The sequence below is a fragment of the Gracilinanus agilis genome, chromosome 2 (assembly GCF_016433145.1).
Source record: "Gracilinanus agilis isolate LMUSP501 chromosome 2, AgileGrace, whole genome shotgun sequence".
Classification (NCBI taxonomy): Eukaryota; Metazoa; Chordata; class Mammalia; order Didelphimorphia; family Didelphidae; genus Gracilinanus; species Gracilinanus agilis.
In genome coordinates, this window is record NC_058131.1 from 48,379,486 (window position 1) to 48,403,746 (window position 24,261).

General features: G+C 39.1%; 1 protein-coding gene across 2 annotated transcripts in view; it reads right to left on the reverse strand.

Moving 5' to 3' along the window:
• SNTB2 (syntrophin beta 2) overlaps positions 1-24,261 on the reverse strand; it is a 121,766-nt gene that overhangs the window by 53,142 nt on the left and 44,363 nt on the right. The gene's annotated exons all lie outside the window — the stretch shown is intronic.

Below are 24,261 nucleotides of genomic sequence, written 5' to 3' on the forward strand. Positions count from 1 at the left end.
CTAGATTGTATCCTGTCAGTATAATGTCAATCATCTCCTAGCCCCTAGATCTTCCCAAATGGTATATAAGTTCCCCAATTTCCTTTGTTCCTAGGAGTCGTCATCTAGTGGTGGCACTCCCAGGGGGATCAGGGAGCAGAGCAGAGCAAAGCAGTGTTCCTTTAGACTCTGCACAAAGCGCAGCTCTGCATAAGAGGCCAAGTAGCCCTCATCCCCCTTTCCCTTGATTAAAGAGTGGTTTTATGACTATTTAATAGTTCTGCGTTTTTTTGTAAGTTAACACTTGCGAGCCATAAATGCTGCATCAACATTCCCTTAGTTCCGTACCCCCAATATTTCAATGAGGTAGAACATTTGTAACATTCTAGGAAATGAAGAAAAATTCTCAAAAATGATAGGTATGTCAATAACATACAGCATCAGAAAAACGTCAAAATACCTTTCATTTTAATCAGTGTCCCTTGTTTTCAATGTGTACAAGAAACCAAAAAAAAAAAAAAAAGGGTATTTCTAAAAATATACTTTGTGTAATAGAGTACTATAAGCGTATCACTTCAAGTATGAATATTTGGGGAAGTGGTTGCAAGTTTTAGCTGTAGTCAGCAAAAGAATCAAGGTTACTGTTTTATAAGTTACATGACAAGATATGCTGAAATTAAACACAATACAGAAAAAAGCTGAGGCCAGCAATTTGGGAAGAATATTGGTCATTTGTGCTTCCATGGATCATAGTTCTTTCTGGGTGGAGTGGAAAGGGCTAATTTAACTCTTTCATGATACCAAAAGAAAATCTTTCTGTTATGCCCGGAGAAGTATCCCAATAAATGAGTCTTGAACCAACAATGCAATATGCAAAGGGACTTTATAGTCTAGCTGGAGCTAGGGTCTCCCACCTAAAGTTGGAGAGTGACCCCGAGCTGCGCCTGGGCTAGAGTTTTTATGGAGTAGTAGTCAGAATGGAACAGGGTAGAGGAATGTCCTTAAGTTAGGAAATCTTGTAGATAAGGGGGATGTCCTAAGGTAGATAAGGTGATTTCCTGAGGGGAAGAGATCAAAGGGAGAAGGGGAAGGTCTTCAGGGTAGATAAGGTCAGTCCCTGGAGACTGGGGGTCTACAAGGTTGGGATTCCAGTGGATAATTCTATTTCACCATAATGTCATATAAGGGTCGGGCCCATAATGTCATACAGGGGTCAGGATTTTTAATTCTGACTCTTTCTAGGTTCCACACTTTTATCCTTGAAAAATAAGCTAGGGTCTAATAACCATAAAAATGTCTGTTTCAGGTTGAAATCCAGCTATGTTCTTTGAGAGTGTCAACATGGAATCTAAGAGAACCCCAAGTTTTAGGGTTAGTTTGTAAACTGGAGGTCCCAAATTGTCCCTGTTCCTGAGAGTTTGCCCAAGGGAAGTTTCAGATTTAGCTAGTCTCAGACTGAACAATAAGGTAATGGATAATCTCAGTTAGGTAGGGGTTAAGCAAATGCTAAATTTCCTTTTATCTTGAAAGTCTTCCCCATAGTATCAGGCCAGTTCCCAAGAAGACCAACACCTGGGCATCCTTTTAGTATCCACTATAAGGTAAGCACTCTAGCCTCTGGCTATGGTTTCTTTCCCAAGCTGGTCAGCTAGTTTGGACACTCTCATTTCTTGGTAGCCAAGGTAATGTTGATCAATCATATTTCCTGGCCCCTCAGTTTCCCAAAAGGGTATATATAAGTTCCCCAAATTCTTTTGTCCTTCAAAATTGTCCAATCTAGCGCAGTTGGCATTGCCAGGGATCAGTGACCAGAGCAACCGGAATCTTGGGGCTCTGTGTGGAGGCCTTGAGGAAAGCACTTTCCTTAATTTAAAGTGTGGTTTTTCTGACTATTTAATAGTTCTGTGTTTGTTCCCAGTTAACAAGAGGCTGACTTGGACTTTGTAAGGCTTGCCTTAGCCTTTTATTTTCCAGAGGATTCCATTATGAGAACTTTGGCAACAATAACCTACAGTTTTTGGTTACTGCCAAAAGTTAATATGTGGATTTTTAACATTCTGGTTAGTAAAAAGACCGGGAAAAGGGAGCACTTCAAACAATTTCTGTTGTGAAAGCGACACTGACTGCTATAATTAAGATTCGACTATCTTCTAAAGGAGTCTGAGTCTACTTAGAAATCTGTTTGATCCAAAATACCTTATTAATAAGTTAGATACCAAATCCAAAACAAGCTACTAATCCATTTTAATGAATAGTAAATACTACTTGTTTGGTGGGTTCATTAGAGGAGCAATGGCTCCAATATCTTTGCCATATCCAGTCCAATGGCAAAGGGAACAGCTGGCAGCCCTTGTTTGATGGCAGGAAGCCATATTATTCATGCTACCTGGGGAAAAAAAAGCTGAGACCATCCTTTTCTCCAGAAATGAAAAACAAAGGAAAGTGGATCAGCATTTCTTCTAAGCCTCTTTAAGAGATTTAGAGCAGATCCATGATGGAATTTTTGGTGTAAATGTGGAGTGTCAACAGGAAATCTGAAGACCCCAGTCTTTTTTTTTTTTTTTTTTTTTTGCCCCAGCCCCCTGAGAACTCACCTGGAGGGAAGTCCCAGACTCACCCATTTTTGACTGAACAATAGACTATGAAGTACTTGATGATCCCAGCTTAGGTAGGGCTAGCAGACCTAATCAAAAGTTAAGTATCCTTTAAGTCTTGGAAGTTTTCCCCAAGGTATCTGAGATCCATTCCCAAGACCAATAACACCTGTGTAGGAACCATCCTTTTAGTATCTCCATGGTAAGTAGACCACCACTCCCTGATACCCAAGTCTCAGGCTATGGCCTCTTTCCCAAGCCTGCTAACAATCTGTCAAGACAGGTTTGATGTTCAGAGTTCCTCAAAGGCTTTGGAAAATCATCTTGTGGAGTGCATTCTCCCAGGGATACTGTCCCCAGAGCCCGCGAATTTTGACTCTGTGCTTGGTTATGTGATAGCAGCAGATTATATTAGACCTATCTCTTTCCAGATTAAAGTTAAAGACTTGATTTTTCTGACTACTTTAACAGTTCTGTGTTTTTCCAAGTTGACACCCCAGCTGCACCATATTTAATTCATATTTATGTTAGAATTTTTTTTTCCTTAGTAAAATCTTTTCCTCCCCCCTTCCCCCTTGAATTAAATACTGAAGCCTGGAAAGTATTTCAGGAGTTTTGATGTTAATATGATTAGATCCCCCCTCCCCCCAACCTTTTCCAAAAAACTTATCAAATATCTACTTCCTCATATTTCAACTTTAAAAGGATCACTGATCCACCTGTCCATTTAAGAGAGAGAAAAGCACCCAGCAGTCTTGTTATAATGTTGTCCTCAGAGTTCATGCTATAGGACTGTTGTGGGGTGCAGAGGTGAACCCCTGGGGTTCAGGAAGGATACCTTTTGCAAGAATGCAGGGCTCTGAAACTTAACTTATAAATAAAAAGAGAGATTAGTAGTGTTGAATTTTTGGCCAGCAAGACAGCATGAGTAGAACAACCTGGAGGGTTGCTCCCTGAATCCATCAATTATGGGGATTTTATGCATTTTACAACAGTGAGTCCGTGATGTGTCATGGTGTGGACGTGATTCTAGAGTGGTAAACACTCAGGCATTCGGTGGGGGAGGGTGGTTTGGTCATCTGACCAGGGTCTGCCTGTAGACCCTCATAGTTTAGGGAACAGATAGATGGATGCATGAGAAACAGCCTGATGGTATCGAGGTGTAGCCTGGAGGTGCATCTCTATATCCATCTCAATCTAAAGGAGAATCCAAAGATGATAATAATCTCAGGGTTTTATAGAAGTTATCAGATACTCTTGGGTTAGAAGTGACAAGGACAGAAGGAAGGCAAGGGAATTTCCCTGCTTACAGTTTGCCTGGGTTTTGGGGGTACAATGCCCATGCCAGGACTACCTCAATAACCGGTGTTTCCCTTCTGACTTTTCTCCACAAGGCTCTCTCATTTCTCCTTCTGCTGGGCTGACCATTCTTTCTCAGTCTGCTTTTCTGGGATCTCCATTTGCAATGTACCCCATCATTGTGGATAGATGCCAAGGCTCTGCCCTGAGTCCTTTTGCTTTCGCCACACTTTCTCTCTTGGGTGACTAGAGCATCTCTCTACTCCCGATTGCCAGATCCACAAGGAATCCAGCTTTAGTCTCTCTCCGAATGGACATTTCAAACTGGATGTCCTAGAGACACATCAAATTCAAGGGATTCAAACAGAACTCGTCGCTGTCCCTCCAATCTTAGCACTCTTCCAAACATCCAGAGGCCAGGTATGTAACCTCAGTGTCATCTCTGAATCCACACAGCCCTCTTGGTGGCCAAATAGGTCTTCATTTCTACCTTCCCATCTCTCACAGCCGCAGTGTTGGGCGTATTGCCCAGTCCTCCAGATCTCTAGGCCTGGGCTTCCTCCATTCCTCCTTATTCTCTAAGTAGCAGCCAGAGGGACTTTCTGAAGGCGCAGGCTGCAGTTCGCTACAGTACGGAAGGGTTCCCTGGGGCCTCTGCATGCAAATTCAAACTCCTGAGCCTGGCTTAGGGCCTGGCCCCAGTCTACCCTTCCTGGATAGTCGACCTTATTCTCTTTCAGAGGAGCCTACATCCCAGCCAAACTAGCTAGTTGCTCAGCTCAAACTCCAGTTCTGGAAGTGAGGCTTTTCCTGACATCCCCTCCTCCCACCCCGGGCCCCTAGCCCAGCTGCCTGAGAGAATCACAACATTCATTTAGAGGCATGGTGTTCTTTCTCCAGGTAGACTAGAAGCAACAGCTAGGTAAGTCAGTAGATAGAGCACCCAGGCATGGAGTCAGGAAGACCCGAGTCCAAATCAGGCTTCAGATACTTACTGGCTGACCCTGAGAAAATCACTTAACCCTGCTTGCCTCAGTTTCCTAATCTGTAGAATGAGCTAGCGAAGGAAATCCACAAAGCACTTCAACATCTTTGCCAAGAAATCCCCAAGGGGGTCACAAAGAGTCAGTCTTGACTAAAACAACTGAACCACAAACATCAGTTACTAAACCTTTCCATTCACTCAGCCAAAGCCCACAGTTTTTACTCAAACTGATGGGGTAAAATGCCCATTCCATTTTTTTTTCAACTTAAATACATATGACTCTAAAAATGGTCTTCCTTTCACATCAAGGAAGGAGAAAAGGGCAAAGCTAGACAGGACCTTTGGAGATCATCTAGTACCTTCCCCTTTATTTTATAGAGTAAGAAACTAAAAAGGAGGGCAAATGACTTACCAAGTCACTTACCATACAGGTGTTGGAGCATGTAAAGTGGGGAATAGATATATGATGGAAAATAAAGTTTAAATCAAGTAAGGTACAGAGGGCAGAAGAATAGGTGGGGATTTTCCATGTAAATGATATATAGCAGAGTTGTCAAACCAGCAGCCAGCAAAACTATAGAGCAAGACCCAATCAGATTAAACTGTAATTGGTAAATATTTAACAAAATAAATAGAAAATACAGTATAGCATAGATAATGTTAATCTGAGGTTTTCTAAATTGTTTCTATTTGAAATTGGCACCACTAGTAACAGGATTAGCAAAACAATGGTGACTGCGGTTTGTTTGTTCAAATCTGGCCAAAGGAGTAGAGAATTGATATAAGGGTATATATATGTATAAGAATAGTTATAAGGGTGACTCTACAATGTTCTCTTTTGATACTTCAGTAAGGGCATAGAGGTGATCCTCCAGTCCCTGAAGGCTATGTCAATGGTGTATAAGGTCTGGAAGATTCTACCTTGCTGAGAAAGATCTGAGTATGTTCCTAGCAACAGATTGGTTTGAAACCAATCTACATAAAGATGAAAAGGCTCATCACCAAAAGGCTGGCCACCCAACAGTGAATCCCTTGGCCATGGCAACCCATAAAACGAAACTACTCTGTCCTGTGCAGTGATAATGGCAAAATAGTGGGAAAGAAAAGATATTAAGAATCAGACTTTTTAGACTATCTATAATCATTAACTTAGCTGTTGGGAGTTAAGATATGAGACCCTTCACCAAATGAGCATTAAGTAGACAAACTCCTGGAGGCATTATGGACCAGGTGTTGGGTTGTTCAGTTAAGACATCTGATTTCCCATCCTGCTTCAGGCATATCTTAGGTGTGGGGAACTGGGCAAATCACAAGTTCTCAGCTTCAGTTTCCTCATCTGTAAAATGGAATTAATAATTGTACCTATTTCAAAGAATTATTGGAAGGATAAAATAAAATAATATATGTAGCTTGTTTTCAAAGCACCCTATAACATGTTAGTTATTATAAATTAAATAAAAAATGGAAGTTGCAGCTAAATGGAAGGATTCACAGGTTCTCCTTGGAAAGACGAATACTGGAAGATAGTTTTCTTGTTCTGTGTTCAAATATAACAAGAAACATCCTTTTGCAGGGCATTTGATTATTTTGAATGTTAATGCAAGTGGTAAATATTTGCAAAAAAATATTGTGAATATCATTTTAGCTTGTGCACTACTGTGTTGCAGCAGATAAAGAAGTTGGGAAATCCTACAATGAACTGAGTAAGGCCTTCAAAATTAAATCAAATATTCTTTGATCTTCAATGACATAGATAGAACTATGCAAAGTCAATGAAAAAACATGGTTGAAAATGTGATTCAGTGGTAAAGGAATGAGAGACGTAAAACTTGTAGCCTGCACATAAGTCTTGTTCTAATACATCAAGAATACTTCATTCAAGGAAAGAATCCATGGTAGGCATCAAATAATATAATTTTTAAAATGTGACTGTATTTCAATAGATAGGAAATGACCCATTACTGATGTGGAAGTCATTCCAAATTCATCTATCTTTGTATAACAAAACTACCTGCTTTGCAAGAGCAAATAAAAATATTTAATTAGAAGAATAAAATGAGAATCTGAGGCAACTGGTGGTGCAACAGGGGGAATGCTGGGCCTGGAGTCAGGAAAACCTGATTTCAGATTTGAACCTTTAAAAGTTGTATGATGACCTTCAGCAAGTCACTTAACCTGTGCTTCAGTTTACTCAACTATAAAAAAAGAATAATAAAGCACCTACCTCACAGGGTTGTTGTGAGGGTCAAATAAGACAATATCTGTAAAAGCTAAGATAGTGCCTGGTAAACGGTAGACACTTAATAAATGTTCACCGACTGAGTGAAAAACATGGCATTAAATGAAAACAACTCTAACCTGCTTAATAATTTAACACATTATTAATGCCCCAAGTTGGGAAATGGATAGAGGAAAGAGCATTAGCAATGATAGCAACACTTTCATGCAGACATGGAACAGATGTAACCAAATGCCACAACAAATAGATAGGGTGCAATAGAAGGGGGTCTGGACTCTGAGACAAAGATTTGGATCCTTGGCTGTCATTTACTACCTATGATGGCCTTTGGCCAAGTTACTCATCTCTCAGGCCTCGGTTTCTTCATCTGCAAAAAAGAGAAGGTAGGACTAGACAGACAACTTTATGTTAGAAATGGACAAAAATTGCATGCTATGAGTTTGAGGGAGAACATCTCCCAAGAATCATAGCCTTAGAGGCCAAAGAAAGGTTGCCTGACTGGCTATGTAGATAAAGACAATCTCAAACCACCCCCTCTATCTTAGATCTCTGATCCTTCCTAAAACCCAAGCAATACTCCCAACCAGAACAGACCTGATCTTGGACACCAAGGTTAGCAAGGTACGGCCCAAGGTTAAGACAGCCCCATATGACATTCTGTCTGTACTATCCAACCTCCCAAATAAGGTAAGTGGCTAGGGAGCCTCACCTGATAGGGTCCTTTTGTAGCCTGCCCTAAAGCTGGATAAAACCTTTGTGTATATAGCTCTTTCAGATCCATGGAGTTGCAGGCCACCTCTGCCACTTTGATCTTCTAGCTCTGCCTTTTGGTTTACTGACTCCCAATCAAATAAGATACTTTCCAGGAAGATTCTAGGTCCTCTAGACTTTGAAATTTCCCAATAACCTCTAAAGTCCTAACAGGCCTAAAGCTATCATTTTATGAACAATTTAAAGACAATTTTTTAAAATCAGCAAACCATACTGACTACTTTCCAAAAGGAAAGCTATGATAGTCAAGGTCATCATCAGTTTAGAATAGCAATTCATTTGTAAAATATTACGGAGAAGAATGGTCATCACCTCATAAGGCACCAAGAAGTTGAAGTTAGGAGGAAGGAGGAAGGAGGAAGGGAGAAAGTTGAAAGAAAGCTCAGCAAACTGGGTGCTCAACAATTGGAAAATGGCCAAACAAATCCTGGTATAGAAAGGTAACAGAATATGTTGCCCAATTCACAAAGAGCCAACTCTGTTGACTAAAGAACTTAAATTTTTAGCATAAGTAAACAAATCTATATATAGCAAGATGATCTGTGCTCCAGAGACATGATTCAAAATGAGACTGATCATTAAAAGTTTGACTGTATTGTCATCACTTGACATTACATGGGTGGCAGGGAACAGGCTTGCCATTTGTTACTCTTGTGACCTAAATGACCCACCTCCTTTTCCAGTTAAAACATCTCTGACATTTTTATTGGCAGTTAGTGGGTTTGTGAATTGTTTTGAGGATCAAATGAGATCATGTAAACTGCTTTGCTAATCTGAAAGCCAACCTAGGTAAATGTCAATTATGATTATAAACTTAAATGCACTATTGTGCAATATAAATTCCAACATGGGCAAAATAAAATCTTTACATACTCCCACTGGAATTGGGCTTTGCTCTGAATTCAGTTGCTTAGACTTTGAAATCATCGGCCAACTTCAACAAAGTACTGGGAGCTGACATCACTCAAATCTCTCAGTTCACACCTTCTGGTTCTTCTAACTAATGAATATAAAATGTTATTCAAATGTTAGATGCTATCTTCTTCTCAAAAGCAGGAAAATCATGCTGCCTTCTTTTTCTTTTTCTCCTGTGAGCTAATACTTCCAGAATTACTCAACTCTGGATTTATTTCCACCACAAGCTAAAGAAGCCTCTCAAAAACCATAACCACCTTTCTCCTGTCTATCCCTTGATTACCAGTAGTTGGGTCTTTTATTAGATCATTTTAAAATATCATTTTACATCTTTAAGAATCCTTCATGCAAATAAAACACAAGCATGAAACAAATTCTTAGGATTCAATAGTCCGACTTCATGGGATATGAATTTGTTCTGACACAAAATAAAATTTCATGTTTGGCTTGCAAGTTTCAACAGTTTACAACTCTTCTTTCCTTCTTTCAGTTCAAACTCTGATCAAGAGCACATAAGTAGAAGAAATCATTTTCTTCTGTGTTCTTACAGTATCCCTGGATCAGAATCAAGTATTAAAATTGCTTCTGAACTATAATGGAACTGAGCCCCCCAGACCAGAAATAAGGTAGTACTAGTACCCAGCAGATGAAAACTTAAGATTGTTTAAATGAAGGTTTTTTTTAATGACAAATTTACATATGCCAGCAAAATATTTATTTTTAGGTCATGACCCATTTCTAAGTTGGATATCTATTACTTGTAAAAAAAAGTATTAGTTTCCACACTTTCATACATATACAGGCAAAGAATGAACAAGCTATATGTGTATAACCTAGAGTTTTGGAAAGCTGAGGGTATAATTTCTCCCTAATAGTAATATTACCCTAAACTACTAATCTTACATGGTAAATTATCTAAAACATTTCTTGAATAAATGCAAAAAAGTGAGGTCTTTGGATATTTCCCCTAGAAATGTTCAGGTTTTTTTTTTTTTCAGTTTCTTTCAATGTTTCTAAAACCTAGTTTTAGTTAAAAATCACTGAACAATAAACCATCTTTGGGAAAAATAGCAGACAGTTTCAAATCATTGGTCTAAATTATCAAAGCCAGCAGTACAATGCATCTGTATAATTTGTTTCAAAATATATATAAAATTTCTTAAGTCCTAGAAGCAAATCTCTGCATTATCTCTATAGTGAAGAAAACTTCATTGATATGTTGGGGAATGCTAACAAGAGGCTTCAAAGACATGGGGGGAGGGTCAGTGAAAACTGGGCTGCCCCTGAAGTAGTTAGTAGATCCTTTCATAGCCCCCTTCTAATTCCCATAACAACAACAAGACCAGGGGAAAAAATGGTAAAAGTTGCCATAAGGGAGGATTGAAGGGACAAAGAAGAAGCTCATCATCCAAAGGAGTAACTACTTCCTCCTCCAAACACTTGGAAATTCAATAGCACAGGCTAGTTTAAATCAATTAAATATTACCTGGGCCTGACTGTTGCTAGCCTTGTCCAAATAATGAAGACTGTCTGCTTACTGTAGGAAGAAAAGGGGGTGATCCTAAGTTAACCAAGAGGTCTCTTACTTGCAATGGATCAGTGTAACCCTGACCCATTATAAACAGCAAATAACAATATTTGTATGCACATTTCAAAGTTCCTTCTCTAAGAACATGTGGGTTTTGGTTTCTCATTCAATCTACTGAAGGCAAAAGTAGTTTAAAAGCCACAATACACTCATTAGGGAGAGTTTCTCTCCCTCCCTTAGTCACCAGCTACTCCCAGACAGTCCATATATCGGAATTAATCATTAAGACCAGCCTCTCTCTGTTAACATTTTTCATATGTATTGATAGCTTTCATTTTCACATCACCTTCATTTCTGAATGTGTCCCTCCTCTTTCCTTTCTCTCCTACTTGGTGATTCATCCTTTGTAACAAAGGCAGTTTTCTTTGAAGAATTGCTATTATTAATACATTTATCAGTATGCAAAATTAATCATGTTATAAGGCTTAAGAAGATTGAGTCTATAAAAATGGAAACAACGTGACAAGCCAGTCGTGGGTTAAAATGCTAACTACATTCTCAAGTAGAACATGTCCATATTCCTTATATTTACTAAAATAACCTGTAGAAAAGATAATAATGATTTCTGATTCACATTTTCAACCAGTAAAATTTTCTCATATAAAGTACACTAAGACTAGAAAAAGGTTACTAGCTTAAGACATCATTACATCTCTATGTATCAATACAATACTTAAAAAAACAGTTTCCTTCTTCTAGAAAAAATTCTAGTAGTTCCAATAACACAAAATCTGTATGTGAAAAAAAACAGAATTTTTGCCACAAATGGAATGTATCCTGGTTTATTTGGATAAATTGGATGATTTGTTTTGGAACACCATTGACCCAAGAAATAAACTATAGAGGGAAATACAATATTAACCCAACACAATAGATGTGTACAAAGGGTCAGCAAACACTCCTTCCTGAACATCCAGCTGGAGTCACCCCTGAGGATTGAAAAGGCTATCCAAGTTTCCACATCTTTTAACACTTTGTAATTATTTTTTATTGTACAAAAGAAATGCTGTTAGTCATTGCCAGAGTTTTGTTGTCTTTAGGGATTTTCTGACCAATTTGGCAGAACTAGCTAGCTTAAGAGGAGAAGGAATACAAAGATCTCTTTTCAAGTTTTTCCTCCTCTTCCCTTCTCTTTCATGACTGAGTTCAGAAACAAATCTTTTGGATGTCAAAAAGAATTTTTAAAACACCCACAAGGAGCAGGGTACTGTACTGGGGCCTAGAGATACAAAGACATATATCACCACAACTACCAAAATAATCAAACAATGTTCCTGTCTTCAGGAAACTTACTTTCTAGTAGACAAAAGCCAACTGGCCAGAGAGAAGAATCAGTGTTTCAGAATTCAAAGCTATATGGCTTACAATGAATTCTCTGTTACCAATGATTATTTATCCTTAAGGACAAAATCTTGTGAAGTTTTCATCTGAATTTTTTGAATTTCGAATGTTATAGACCATTTCTGAAAAGAAAAATATCCTAGGAAGATGGCATATATTTTTTTAAATTGTTCCATTTCAAGAGAAGGGAAGACTTGGAAAGGCCTTCTCCAAAACAACTGCTGCAGATGAAATAACACTAACATTTACAATTATAAACAACTGTGACTTCAGGCTGGAACTCCTCTCCATAATCGAGGCAGCACCATATGGTGGAAGGAGACCTGGATGAAGTCAAAATGCCCCAGTTCAAATCCTGGCTCTGTCATTTACAAACCATGTGACCCTCAGGCAAGGCATTAAACCAATTCGATTCTTTGTTCCCTCATGTGTAAAAGATGTTACTCAAAGAAGTTACTCCCACATATTATATTTTGTCTGGAAAGCACTTTGCCAAATATGAAGTGGTATAGTTACTCGTTTGGGGGAGGAACTGTAGCTCATCAGGCTAATCAAGTCTCCATTTAGTTTTTTTCTTTAATCTAAATATCAGTTCCAAGGCAGAAGAGAGGTTAAGCGCTAGGCATTTAGGATTAAATGACTTGTCTAGAGTTCACAGGGCTAGGAAGTGTCTGAGGACAGATTTAAATCCAGAACTTCCAGTCTCCAGGTTTGGTTTTCTATTCACTGAGCCACCTAGCTATCCCTTCTGAAGTTTGCTGAATACACACACACACACACACACACACACACACACACACACACACACACACACACACACACGGCGAAATTTTTAGAGACCAAGTGCCCAAACTGTATACCTCCCCTACCCCCACCTTAACCAAGATAGGGGAGGGAGGAAGTGCTCCTCCCACTGGGCTGCTGGGCAGAGGGGCAGATAATAAGAGAAATGTCCTCAGGCATACATGGAAAGAGGGAGGAGAGCAGCCTCCTCTTGACTCTGGCACATGTGCCATAGGTTTGCCAACATGGCACTAAACCAGTCATTTCAGAAGGAAGTTGCTGTTGCTACTTACAGTAAGAAACTGATGAAAAGGTATGGGGAAAATCCATCACTCACTAGAAACATTTTATATAATGTGTAATAACAAATTTGTTGGAATCCTTTGATGGGATGCCATTTTTTGTGACCTAATTATTAAAGATCACACCCCAAAAATCAGAATAATCATATATCCTCAGAGCTATAGGAAGTTAATTTTTTATTATATATTTTTATTTTGAGTATTTTCCCATAGTTAAATGTTTCATGTTCTTTCCCTCTCCCAAACCCTGCTTAGCTGACACACAATTCCACTGGGTTTTACATGTATCATTTAGATAGTTATCATTTAGTGTCTTCATCCCCAATAATATTCCCATCAGTCCATGTGTTCAAGCAGTTGTTTTTCCTCTGTGTTTCTCCTCCCACAGTTCTCCCTCTAGATGTGGCTAGTTTTCTTTCTCATATGTCCTTCAGCCTTGCTCTGGATTCTTGCATTGCTGCTAGTAGAGAAGTCCATTATGTTCGATTGTACCACAGTGTATCAGCAGTCTCTGTGTACAATGTTCTCCTGGCTCTGCTCCTTTCACTCTGCATCAATTCCTGGAGGCCATTCCAGTTCACATGGAATTCCTCCAGTTCTTTAAGGAAGTTAATTTTTAACCAAACAAGGGATAGAAACATTTGCCAAAGATCATCTTGATTATGTGAAATTGAAAAATTTTTACATGAACCAAAGTAAGGCATGTGTCAGATCACAAAGTAATAAATAAACGGTTGTTGTCCTCCATACTCAAAGAGGACCACCATGACGTCACTATGCCTGGGTCAGTGTACACAGTGTGTCTGACTGTAACTGATCATACCCAGACATGTTAAGAAAGCTCTCCTTAAGGGTAAGAATTTAAATTTAGGTTTTTATGCTAATATCAAAGTTTTAAAGTAATTATTGTGGGTGCTGATTTTAAAATATTACAGCTTAAGTTAAAATGACTTTTAGTAGCTTTATTTACAAAGAGGTGGAAAGAGTGAAAATGGAAAAATGTAGATAAAGAGACAGAAAGTACTGCCTAGTTACAAATATCCTAAATTTAATCCTAATGTCTCCAGATCACAAATTTGAATCCGAAATCGAATCTCACCAGAATCCAAAATCCTAATTAGGAAGCTGAAGAAATCCGAAGAGCCAGGAGACACTGAAGGATCTGCTGAGAATATTCAGTGCACCTGAGGCTAAGACCGAAAAGAATCCCACCAGAACTCAACACTGAAAGGAGTGTCCCACTGAAGTGCCAAGGAACAGAGAGAGTATCTCCTCACCAAAGAACCAAGGAAGAAATCACTCCACTCACCATCACAAGCCATTACAGGATCCATGGAAAAGGTCTCCTCCTCTAATCCGCTTCACTGATGCAGAGAGAGTGAGACTGAATCCTTCAGCTGGTCTTTTATAGCAGTTTTCTTGCCTTCACTTCCTGTCACTCCCCTACTTTTTATGAGAACCAACTGCAGTCTTCCAATTTGCCTAGCACTACCAAGGAGGGGGAGTGACCTTTGGAGGTGTGAGCTTACTCTAGTAAATGACTTGCAACTCTCTTACTTAGTGTCAAGTAGGGGTAATTTAAGTTCTTGATTTGTTTAGCTAAAAACAGAGGAGGGGAGAGTTAATACTATCTTCACACTTCCACCACCCCCCCATTCTTTGGGAGACTAGTCTCACCAATGAATTATTTAATATAACTAGCTTATACCTCTAAAGATCTTCTGGCTAAAGGTGCATACAATATTGCACTAGAAAGAAACTAGAGGAAACTACAATAGTTGGAGAGAAGAGGAAAATAGAAGAGAGAGAGCAAAGCCAATGTTGGCTAGGCACATTGATAAAAAGCCAATTAGGGGGCACTTCTAAGAGTTTAACATTCAGAATAAATGATATGTTCAACCCCCTTCAGTTCAATAAATTACATCCCAAAGTTCATTCTGGATCTTCTGATGCCATGTGTAGGTTTCTTTATGGCACTTTCTCTAAACAGTTCACTTGCTTGATTCAAGGAGTCATCAAGCTTCTTTTTCTGAAATTTCTCTCAAAAATTTTTAAGTCTTGGATTTTATGAAAAGTGTACATAAGTTTGGGTATATAGAGCCTGTTTGAACTTTGGGATAGAGAGGTCTCTAAATTTGTGCACCTCAAGTTTCTTTTGACCTACTATAATTCTGCATATAAATGCTAGCTGTTGTGCTGGCAAAAATTTTGACCAATAATCCTAAGATTAATGCATCTAGGATAAGGGAAGCACTTGATGGGGGGAGGGGAATCTTTATGTCAAATATCTCTTTATTCTTATCTAAGATTTAAATAGATAGTTATAATAAAAGAGGACTCTCTGATACTCCTATCTATTAGATGTTGATGTAGATGGAGTACAGAGAGAGGATAGGATGACACCTCTCTCTCCTATAACAGTTGCCCAGGCAGAATCCTTTAGGTCAATGGATATTATCCCTTCATGACCCACCTGGGGTTAATTGATATTATTTATTGGGCTCTTCAGCTGGGTAACATTGTAATCTGACTACGTGACTCCCTTCCCAAATAAACTTTGAATAATCAATTCAGGAAGGTACTTTTAAACTGAATATATTTGGCAAAGAAGGATAATGGTATGGGACAGAGGTATTGGAGACCCTAAATTAAATGATAGTAATGAATCTCTAACTGCAGGCAAATGAAGGAATCAAAATGATAGCTTCTCTCTGGTATAGCCTGGCCAGCGCCACACCAGAGCAGGCAAACAGCTGTGTAAAAATCTTTCAGCTTCTTCTTCAGTAGATGTTAGCCTAATCAGTTTGAGATATCCACCCTTTTCCCACCTTCTTCTCCTGCCCACTTCCTGGATCCCTCCTGGGCCCTGGGAGACCTAGATGACTAAGATGATTGACTTCCTAATATCTAGGGCAGTAGAATCAGAGATGGTGGTCTGATACAGGTTGATGAAGGTACAGGAAACACAGGAGGGGCTTGCAGGGTTGAGTTTGCAAGTCTCAATTTCCCCAAAGACCAGGATCCACTCATCTCCAGCCTCAGGGACAGGTAAAGACCCAAGAACCTCTGCCAGGGTTACCAACTGCCCTCTCCCGTGTCCACATGCCTCTCTGGGAACATTCTGACATCCAACTGATCCACCTGTCAATCATCGAGTGAACTCCAAGCTCCCAGAGATTCAATATAACATGAATGCCGTTTTGTTTTTGGAAATTTCAACCTGTAAATTTCCAGCTGATCTTGTCTGTGGCTGATCTCTACACTATACTAATCTTAACTATGTGTTCCTATCCCATTAACTATCCCTTCCCAAAAATAATAAATCCTACTTTATCTAATGTCTTAACTAACTAACTAGCTTAAAGCTAATGACAAGGGTTAGGATAGGTTTCTCTGTGGGAAAGTGTGGGATTTGAATACAACAGTTTCATGAACACATCAGTTGAACATAAACATAACATATGAACATGAGATTCAATATAACAATATGTAATAGAAATAGGGGGCCAAAAGCCAATCCCCAATAGATAAGTAGTCAAAAGATATGTGAACAAATGGTTCTCAGTAGAATTTCACACTATTAACAACTATATGGAAAAATGTCCCAAATTACTAAAAAGAAGAAAAATGCAAATCAAAACAACTCTGAAGTTTCACATTATACCAGAATATATCAAAGATGACAAAAGATGGGAACAGTCAATGTTAGAGGGGTTGGAGGAAGATGGTCACACAAAAGCATTTTTTTAAGTTTATTAATTTAATTCATTTAGAATATTTTTCTATAGTTACATGAATCATGTTCTTCCCTCACCCTCCCCAGCCAACAAGCATACCACTGGGTTTTACATATGTAGTTGATCAAGACCTATTTCCATAATATTAGCATTTGCACTAGGGCAGTGATGGGCAAACTACAGCCAGAGGGCCAGATAGCCAGATGAGGCCCCCCTGAAATGACATTATTCCTAATCTGACGAATACAATTAGTAGAATACAATACAATGAAACTTTGAAAGAGTTGCCTTAGAAACAGACTGACATCTTTCCTTTGGCCCCCTCTTTAAAGTTTGCCCATCACTGCACTAGGGTGATCATTTAGAGTCTACATCCTCAATCACATGTGATCAAGCCATGTGATCAAGCAGTTGTTTTTCTTCTGTTTTTCTGCTCCCACAGTTCTTTCTCTGGATGTGGATAGCATCTTTCTCATAAATCCCTCAGAATTGTCCTGGATCCTTGCATTGGGGCTAGTAGAGAAGTCTATTATATTCAATTTTACCACAGTGTATCCATCTCTGTGTACAATGTTCTCCTGGTTCTTCTCCTTTCACTCTGCATCAATTCCTGGAGGTCTTTCCAGTTCACATGGAATTCCTCCAGTTCATTATTCCTTTGAGCACAATAGTATCCCATCACTAACAAATACCACAATTACACAAAAGCATTCTTGGTGGAGCTGTGAATTGATCCAGCTTCACTGGTATTGTGTATTGTGTATACAATACTGTGTATTGGTTCCAAGGCAAAAGTGTGGTAAGGGCTAGGCAACGGGGGTTAAGTGACTTGCCCAGGGTCACACAGCAAGGAAGTATCTCAGGTCATATTTGAACCCAGGACCTCCCATCTCTGGGCTTGACTGTCAATCCACTGAGCCACCCAGCTGCCCCCAGGAGATTTCTTCAAACTGACATTTTAAAAAAGCAATAATCTTTAATCATGTCACAGGTGCCAACAGGAAAGGTATTCTACATCTTGATATAATTTTAAAAGCAGTTAAAATGTTCATGTTATGAGATATTTTACAGCTTTAAAAAAGTAAGCCCTTCAAATGGAGCTCTAAGCATATGAATCATTGTCCGAGAGCCCTGAACGCCTCTGTTTCTAGTTTTATCACTGACTCATTCTAGTGCCTTAATCAAATGACTTAATCTCTGAGCTTGAACTGTAATCATTTGTATAATAACAATGATTATATTTCCATTAGCATATGCTTGCAATTGTATAAATAAAAAGCATGACAGCATGAGAATTCATGATTCTAGTACAGTATATGGTCTATTTTTTTGATGTCTAAAGGCATCTCCAGACATTTGTAGGTGTATCAACATCATCTTTATGTTGTAGGGCTTTTTTTAGATCCAGTAAACATGATCAGGGCTTGATAAAAATACTTCCCCTTGGATCATTTGTCTTTAAGATAATACAGAGGGCAACTAGGTGGCTTAGTGGATAGAGCACCAGGCCTGAAGTTCTAGCCTCAGACACTTCCTAGCTGTGTGACCCCCAACTGCCTTGCCCTTACTGTTCATCTGCCTTGGAACCAAAACTTAGTATCAATTCTTAAACAGAAGGAAATGGTTTAAAAAAAAATATATATATATATATAAAAATATATATATATCATAGCACTCTAGATTTAGAGCCAGAAGGGCCCTTAAAAGACACAAAGTCCAACTCACTCATTCTCATTTTGCAGATGAGGAAACTAAGGCACAGGTAAAAGTGGGGAATGAAGGATTGGGCTCCCCGATTCCCTCAAAAGAGAAAAAGACTAAAAGAGAGGCAGGAAGAAATTACAGACAAGCAGGAAAGCTTTGAAAGTTACATGTTGACTTTATTATAACTTAAGAAGAAAAGAAAGCTCTGTATCTCATGTTTTACAACATACATGGAAATGCTCATCTGATTTGATGTTGGTTAAGTTCAGAATAAAAAAAATAAAAAAAGAAAAACACACAATTATTTCCTCAGATCATGAGCCAAACAATCTCCAAACACATCAATGGATCATAGGTGTTAAGTAATAAACTACTAAACCCTCTGCCAAAAATAGTCCTTAAGGCTAGCCTCACATTACAATAAAACATCTAGCTACATGTCCTAATCATGCAACATTTAACAGTGGTAGTACTACCTAGGAACTTATCACAACAGAATTTTATCCTTGCTGTGGGAGGCAACTATTATTAATACTAGCTTTCTGCGATCACATCCATGTATTTTAAATTCCTCTTTCTTTTCTCCTAGAGGTTTATTAAGTCTTAAAAAAAAATCTGTTTGAAAAATAACCAACTCTGTAATGGCATATTTAACATGGTCATTGATTTTGGTTTTTTAGCTATATACCCTTAGTAGAACTACTTTTTACATATGGTACAATGGTGTGAAATACATACACAATTTTATTTGATCCTTGTAATAACTTTTGTGTTGGGGTATTATAGATATACAATACCCATTTTACAGATGCAGAAGCTGAGCACACTGTTAAGGCACAAAATATTGAGAGCTAAAAGGAACCATTAAGAAATAATTTTACCCCAACCCCATTTTACAGATTGGCATATGGTAGCCCAGAGTGATTAAAGACAAACAAAAAGATAATGGAAGAGCCTGGACTAGAACATGAGTCCTCCTTTTACTAAGGAATCTTTTAAAATACTGCTAACTAGAATTTTTTCAGGTGGAATAAAATCAATCTAAACACTTTATAAATAGATTCATTGTATCAGAAGCTCAAATGTTCTCATTGGCGCTAGACAGTCAAAAAAATAAACAGTGACATTTTACAGAATCTCAGTTGGAGATCTCAGCAGTAATCTAGTCCAAACTGTACTTGAAGAAAAATCCCCTCTACAACCTGTCTTTCACATTAGACCCTCCTCCTCTCAGAGATCCTTCCATCTTCTTGACCTCATCTCCTTCCCCAAAAGATCCTGCATCCCTGATCCTCTTCTCCAGGACTGGATGGACCTTCCCTAATGACATTTCCCTCACCTCTACCTCTCAAACACACACACACACACACACACACACACACACACACACACACACACACGCTCACTGAGGGCAAGAATTATCATTATATCCCCAATCCTAACAGCACAGTGCTTGCCTGGCAGATGGAATGGGCTTATACAAGTTATTATACATTTTAAGTAAATTGACTGATATAATATCCCAAGCTTCCTTCTGAAGTTATAGGTTAGTAACCCACACTTCTAGACAGCTCTAATTTTGAGGCAGTTTTTTTCTCTCAGGTCTGGTCTAAATCTACAAAAGGGCTCTTGTTTCTTCAATCATTTCTGATGGAATTATCTTAAGGCCTTTACCTTCCAGGGTACCCTCCCCTGGCCAACATATGAATCTGTCTCTGTCTCAAACTCTTCCCTTCTGTTTTAGAATTGATACTATGTATTGGTTCCAAGGTAGCAAAGTGGTATGGGCTAGGCAAATGGGGTTAAGTGACCTGACCAGGGTCACACAGATAGGCAGTGTCTGAGACCATATTTGAACCCAGGACCTCCCATCTCCAGGCCTGGATCTCTATCCACTGAACAACCTAGCTGTTATTTTGTCTTTCCATACTATGTTGACTTCAAACCAGTGACTCCTGCCTCCTGGTTGTTCCTCAAAAAAGAAACTCTCTCAGCTCAGGGCAATTTCTCTGGCTGTCCCCCATTCCTGGAATGCTCAGTTCCCTGGATACCTTTTAAGTCCCAGCTGAAATCCCATTTTTTACAAGATGCCTTTCCCAATCCCTCTTAATTCTAGTGCCTTCCATCTGCTGATTATTTCCTATTTATTCTGTAAATTGCTTGTGGTCTCCCCCATTTAGATTTCAAACTTGTTGAGGACAGGAATTCTTTTGCTTCTTTTTGTATTCCCTGCTCTTAGCAAGATGCCTGGCACATAGTCTGTACTTCATAAATGTTAATTGACTGACTGGTCCACTGATTTTGCAGTCCACTAAAGTTCCCAGATATTTTTCAAACAAACTGTTGTTAAGTCCCTTATAAATCTTATTCTCCCAGATGAAAATGACAATCATGCTGTATATGACAATAAATGGATAACCAAATTCAGATTTCAGTAAGAGAGAAAACAGGGACTAATGGTATAAATAGGAGCCTTATCTGAGAGCCTCATGGACTAATACAATATTAGAGAGAACTTGGAGTCAGGAAGATTATACTATATTCAATACTGATTCTACCGCTTATAATTTTTTAAAGCATAGATCAATGTTTAATTTCTCATTTGGCTACCTACTTCCCCAAGGGCAATATGGGGTGGGATCAAATAGGTAGAGCAAGGTATGAAGGAATAACGAAGGCAAAATCACTCTGCAGGTTTAGGGCAGTGATCAGCCTGCTCTCTTCTTCTCATGTCATTTCTCCAGATCCTGGTTTTCTCATATGAAAATAAAGGAGACAGGACTAAATAATCTCTAAAGTCTCCTTCCTAGCTCTCTACACTGTGATCTTCCCTTCGTTAACTTCAGAGTGGGGGTTGAGAGATGTTTTTGTAACAGCAGAGGAATAACAGGACAGCAACCAGTCTAGTCTCTCCTCTGCTGTCTCAAAGCTTCCACTAGGAAGGGCTGGGGGCTAGAAGGGCAGGGGGAATGTCTGGCTTTTCATGTGGACGGCCATGGCTATTTTCATGCATGGCCACTCTTTCAAAATTTAGAGGTCCACATAGGTGACTAAGGACTTTCAGGAAGAGCTAGCTCTTCATCCAAACCCCAGGGATTAGGTAGACAGCAATTCAGAAGAATGATTACAGAGCATTTTCAAGTCTGACCTATATATAACTCACAGGACTATTGTGAGGATTAATGAGATAAGGCTCACAAAGTACAGTGAGCTCTTTAAAGGAAAAGTACTCCTGTTTAAATAGTTTCCAGAACTAGCAACTTCGTGTTACTGATACCACAAAGAAGGTCAAAATAAGTTTTAAATTCTTATTGAAAAAGGATGGATTTTTTATTTTAACACTATAAAATTACCTTAGTAAGGTTAATCTGTTATATTTACTCTTGTCATAATGGAACATATAGTCCTACATGAAAAGTGCAGGGATATATATATGCCACTGAATACCTTACACAAACCACTGTTATTGTTTAGTCATGTCTGACTCTTCATGACCCCATTTGGGGTTTTCTTTGCAAAGATATTGGAATGGTTTACCATTTCCTTCTCCAGCTCATTTTATAGATGAAGAAACTGAGGTAAATAGTGTTAAATGACTTGCCCAGGGTGACCCAGCTAGTAAGTGTCTGAGGCCAGATTTGAATTCAGGAAGATGAGTCTTCTTGACTCCAGGCCTAGCACTTTATCCATGGTGCCACCTAGCAGTCCTTTATATGAAGAAAGCCTAAAGACATGTAAGTGTTTAAAGAATTAAAGAAAGAACCTCTTGAATTAAAAATCCCTTCTTTTGGTCTCCTTTCTTAGCATCCTGATCCCCTAACTCAGGATCTTGTTCATCATTATGCATGAAAAAATAGAAAAAGAATGAAAATTATAAGAATATTTCAATATTCCCATATATATAACAAAGTCATAAAAGGCTGAAGTGAAGGAATTACTTCTGAATCCTTTGGGTGACTAAATTTCCATTATTTAAGAAATTCTGTCAGTATTCTCATAGCATGGCCTTATAGGGAAGAGAAAGAAAGAAAGGGGAGTTTTCCCTAGTTGGGTTGCAGCTTTCAAGGAAGACAGCTCCAAATTCCTTAAACCTACCAACAAGGTTTATTGATAAGAATACAAACCACTGGTGGCATGTGCATTCTCACACATAATACAAGACTGGGAGTGATCTCCCGCACTGCTACCTGAAGCTCAACATGGGTTCTAGTTCCAAGGGATGGTCTTCGGAAACCAGCCCTGCCCAGAATAGCAGGCTGATTCTGAGCTACTGAAGGAGGCTATGGCCAATAGTTTTATATTCAGGATAATAAAGGAAGCTGGAGCCTTTTATATATAAAAGGTACCTAGGCAGACTCTAGGCCAGTGATGGTGAACCTTTTAGAGATAGAGTGCTGAGCACCCCCCCCCCCCATCCTCACAGAGACTGTATGCCATTTCCTTCCCCCACCACATGCTGGGTACATCCCACCCCACTACCCTACACAGGAGTAGCTCCCACTGGGCTGCTGGGCAGAGGGGTAGGGAGGTGAAAAAATGTCATCAGGCATAGAGAGAGGGAGGGGAGTCTCCAGATAATCTGATAGACTGCTTAGCTGATAAGGAAATAACGGACATGGGAGACGATCTTGACTATTAACTCATAGCTGCTTCTCTGAAGTGCCATTGAGTCACAAGTTTATTATATAAGAAATTCAAACTCCCTTTCACCCAAAAGCACAAGGATAGTTTCCCACAACTAAATAGAGCTATATTTTTAACATAGACAATACAATAGGCTTAGAAGCTTCAAGGTAAAGATAAGAACCAGGCTGGACTTTCAGCTATATTTGTTATTATTAAGCAAACTCTGGGGCATTTTGGTAGGACAGAAAGCCCATGAATTTTCTCAGCCTTGATGGCATTAAACAATATTTTTGAGACCCATTAGTTTACTTTAAATCTGGGCAAAATGCCCCTGCTAAGGGTTCAGCCTTGGCTATACCAGGCAGCTGCATTTCTGGCCAATGGTGTTAACCCTCTTCCTGCTGGTTTACTGAGAGTTCAAAGCTTTTTCAATAAGACTATGTTGATTTTTTTTTTTTAACCCTTAACTTCTGTGTATTGGCTCCTAGGTGGAAGAGTGGTAAGGGTGGGTAATGGGAGTCAAGTGACTTGCCCAGGGTCATACAGCTGGTAAGTGTCTGAAGCCGGATTTGAACCTAGGACCTCCCGTCTCTAGGCCTGACTCTCAATCCACTAAGCTACCCAGATGCTTCCAGACTATATTGCTTTTTTTTAAAAACATTTATTAATATTCATTTTAAAAAAAATTTTTTTTAAACCCTTGTACTTCCGTGTATTGTCTCATATATAGGTGGAAGATTGGTAAGGGTGGGCAATGGGGGTCAAGTGACTTGCCCAGGGTCACACAGCTGGGAAGTGGCTGAGGCCGGGTTTGAACCTAGGACCTCCTGTCTCTAGGCCTGACTCTCACTCCACTGAGCTACCCAGCTGCCCCTAATATTCATTTTTAACATGGTTACATGATTCATACTCCTACTTTCCCCTTCACCCCCCGCACTCTCCCCACCCATGGCCGATGCACATTTCCACTGGTTTTATCATGTGTCATCGATCAAGACCTATTTCCAAATTGTTGATAGTTTTATTGGTGTGGTAGTTTCGAGTCCGCATCCCCAATCATGTCCTCCTCAACCCATGTGTTCAAGCAATTGTTTTTCTTATATGTTTCCTCTCCTGTAGTTCTTCCTCTGAATGTGGGTAGCATCTTTTCCATAAATCCCTCAGAACTGTCCTGTGTCATTGCTTTCTGCTGGTACAGAAGTCCATTACATTCTATTTTACCACAGTATATCAGTCTCTATGTACAATGTTCTTTTGGCTCTGCTCCTTTCACTCTGCATCAGTTCCTGGAGGTCTTTCCAGTTCACATGGAATTCCTCCAGTTTATTATTCTTTTTAGCACAATAGTATTCCATCACCAGCATATACCATAATTTGTTCAGCCATTCCCCAATTGAA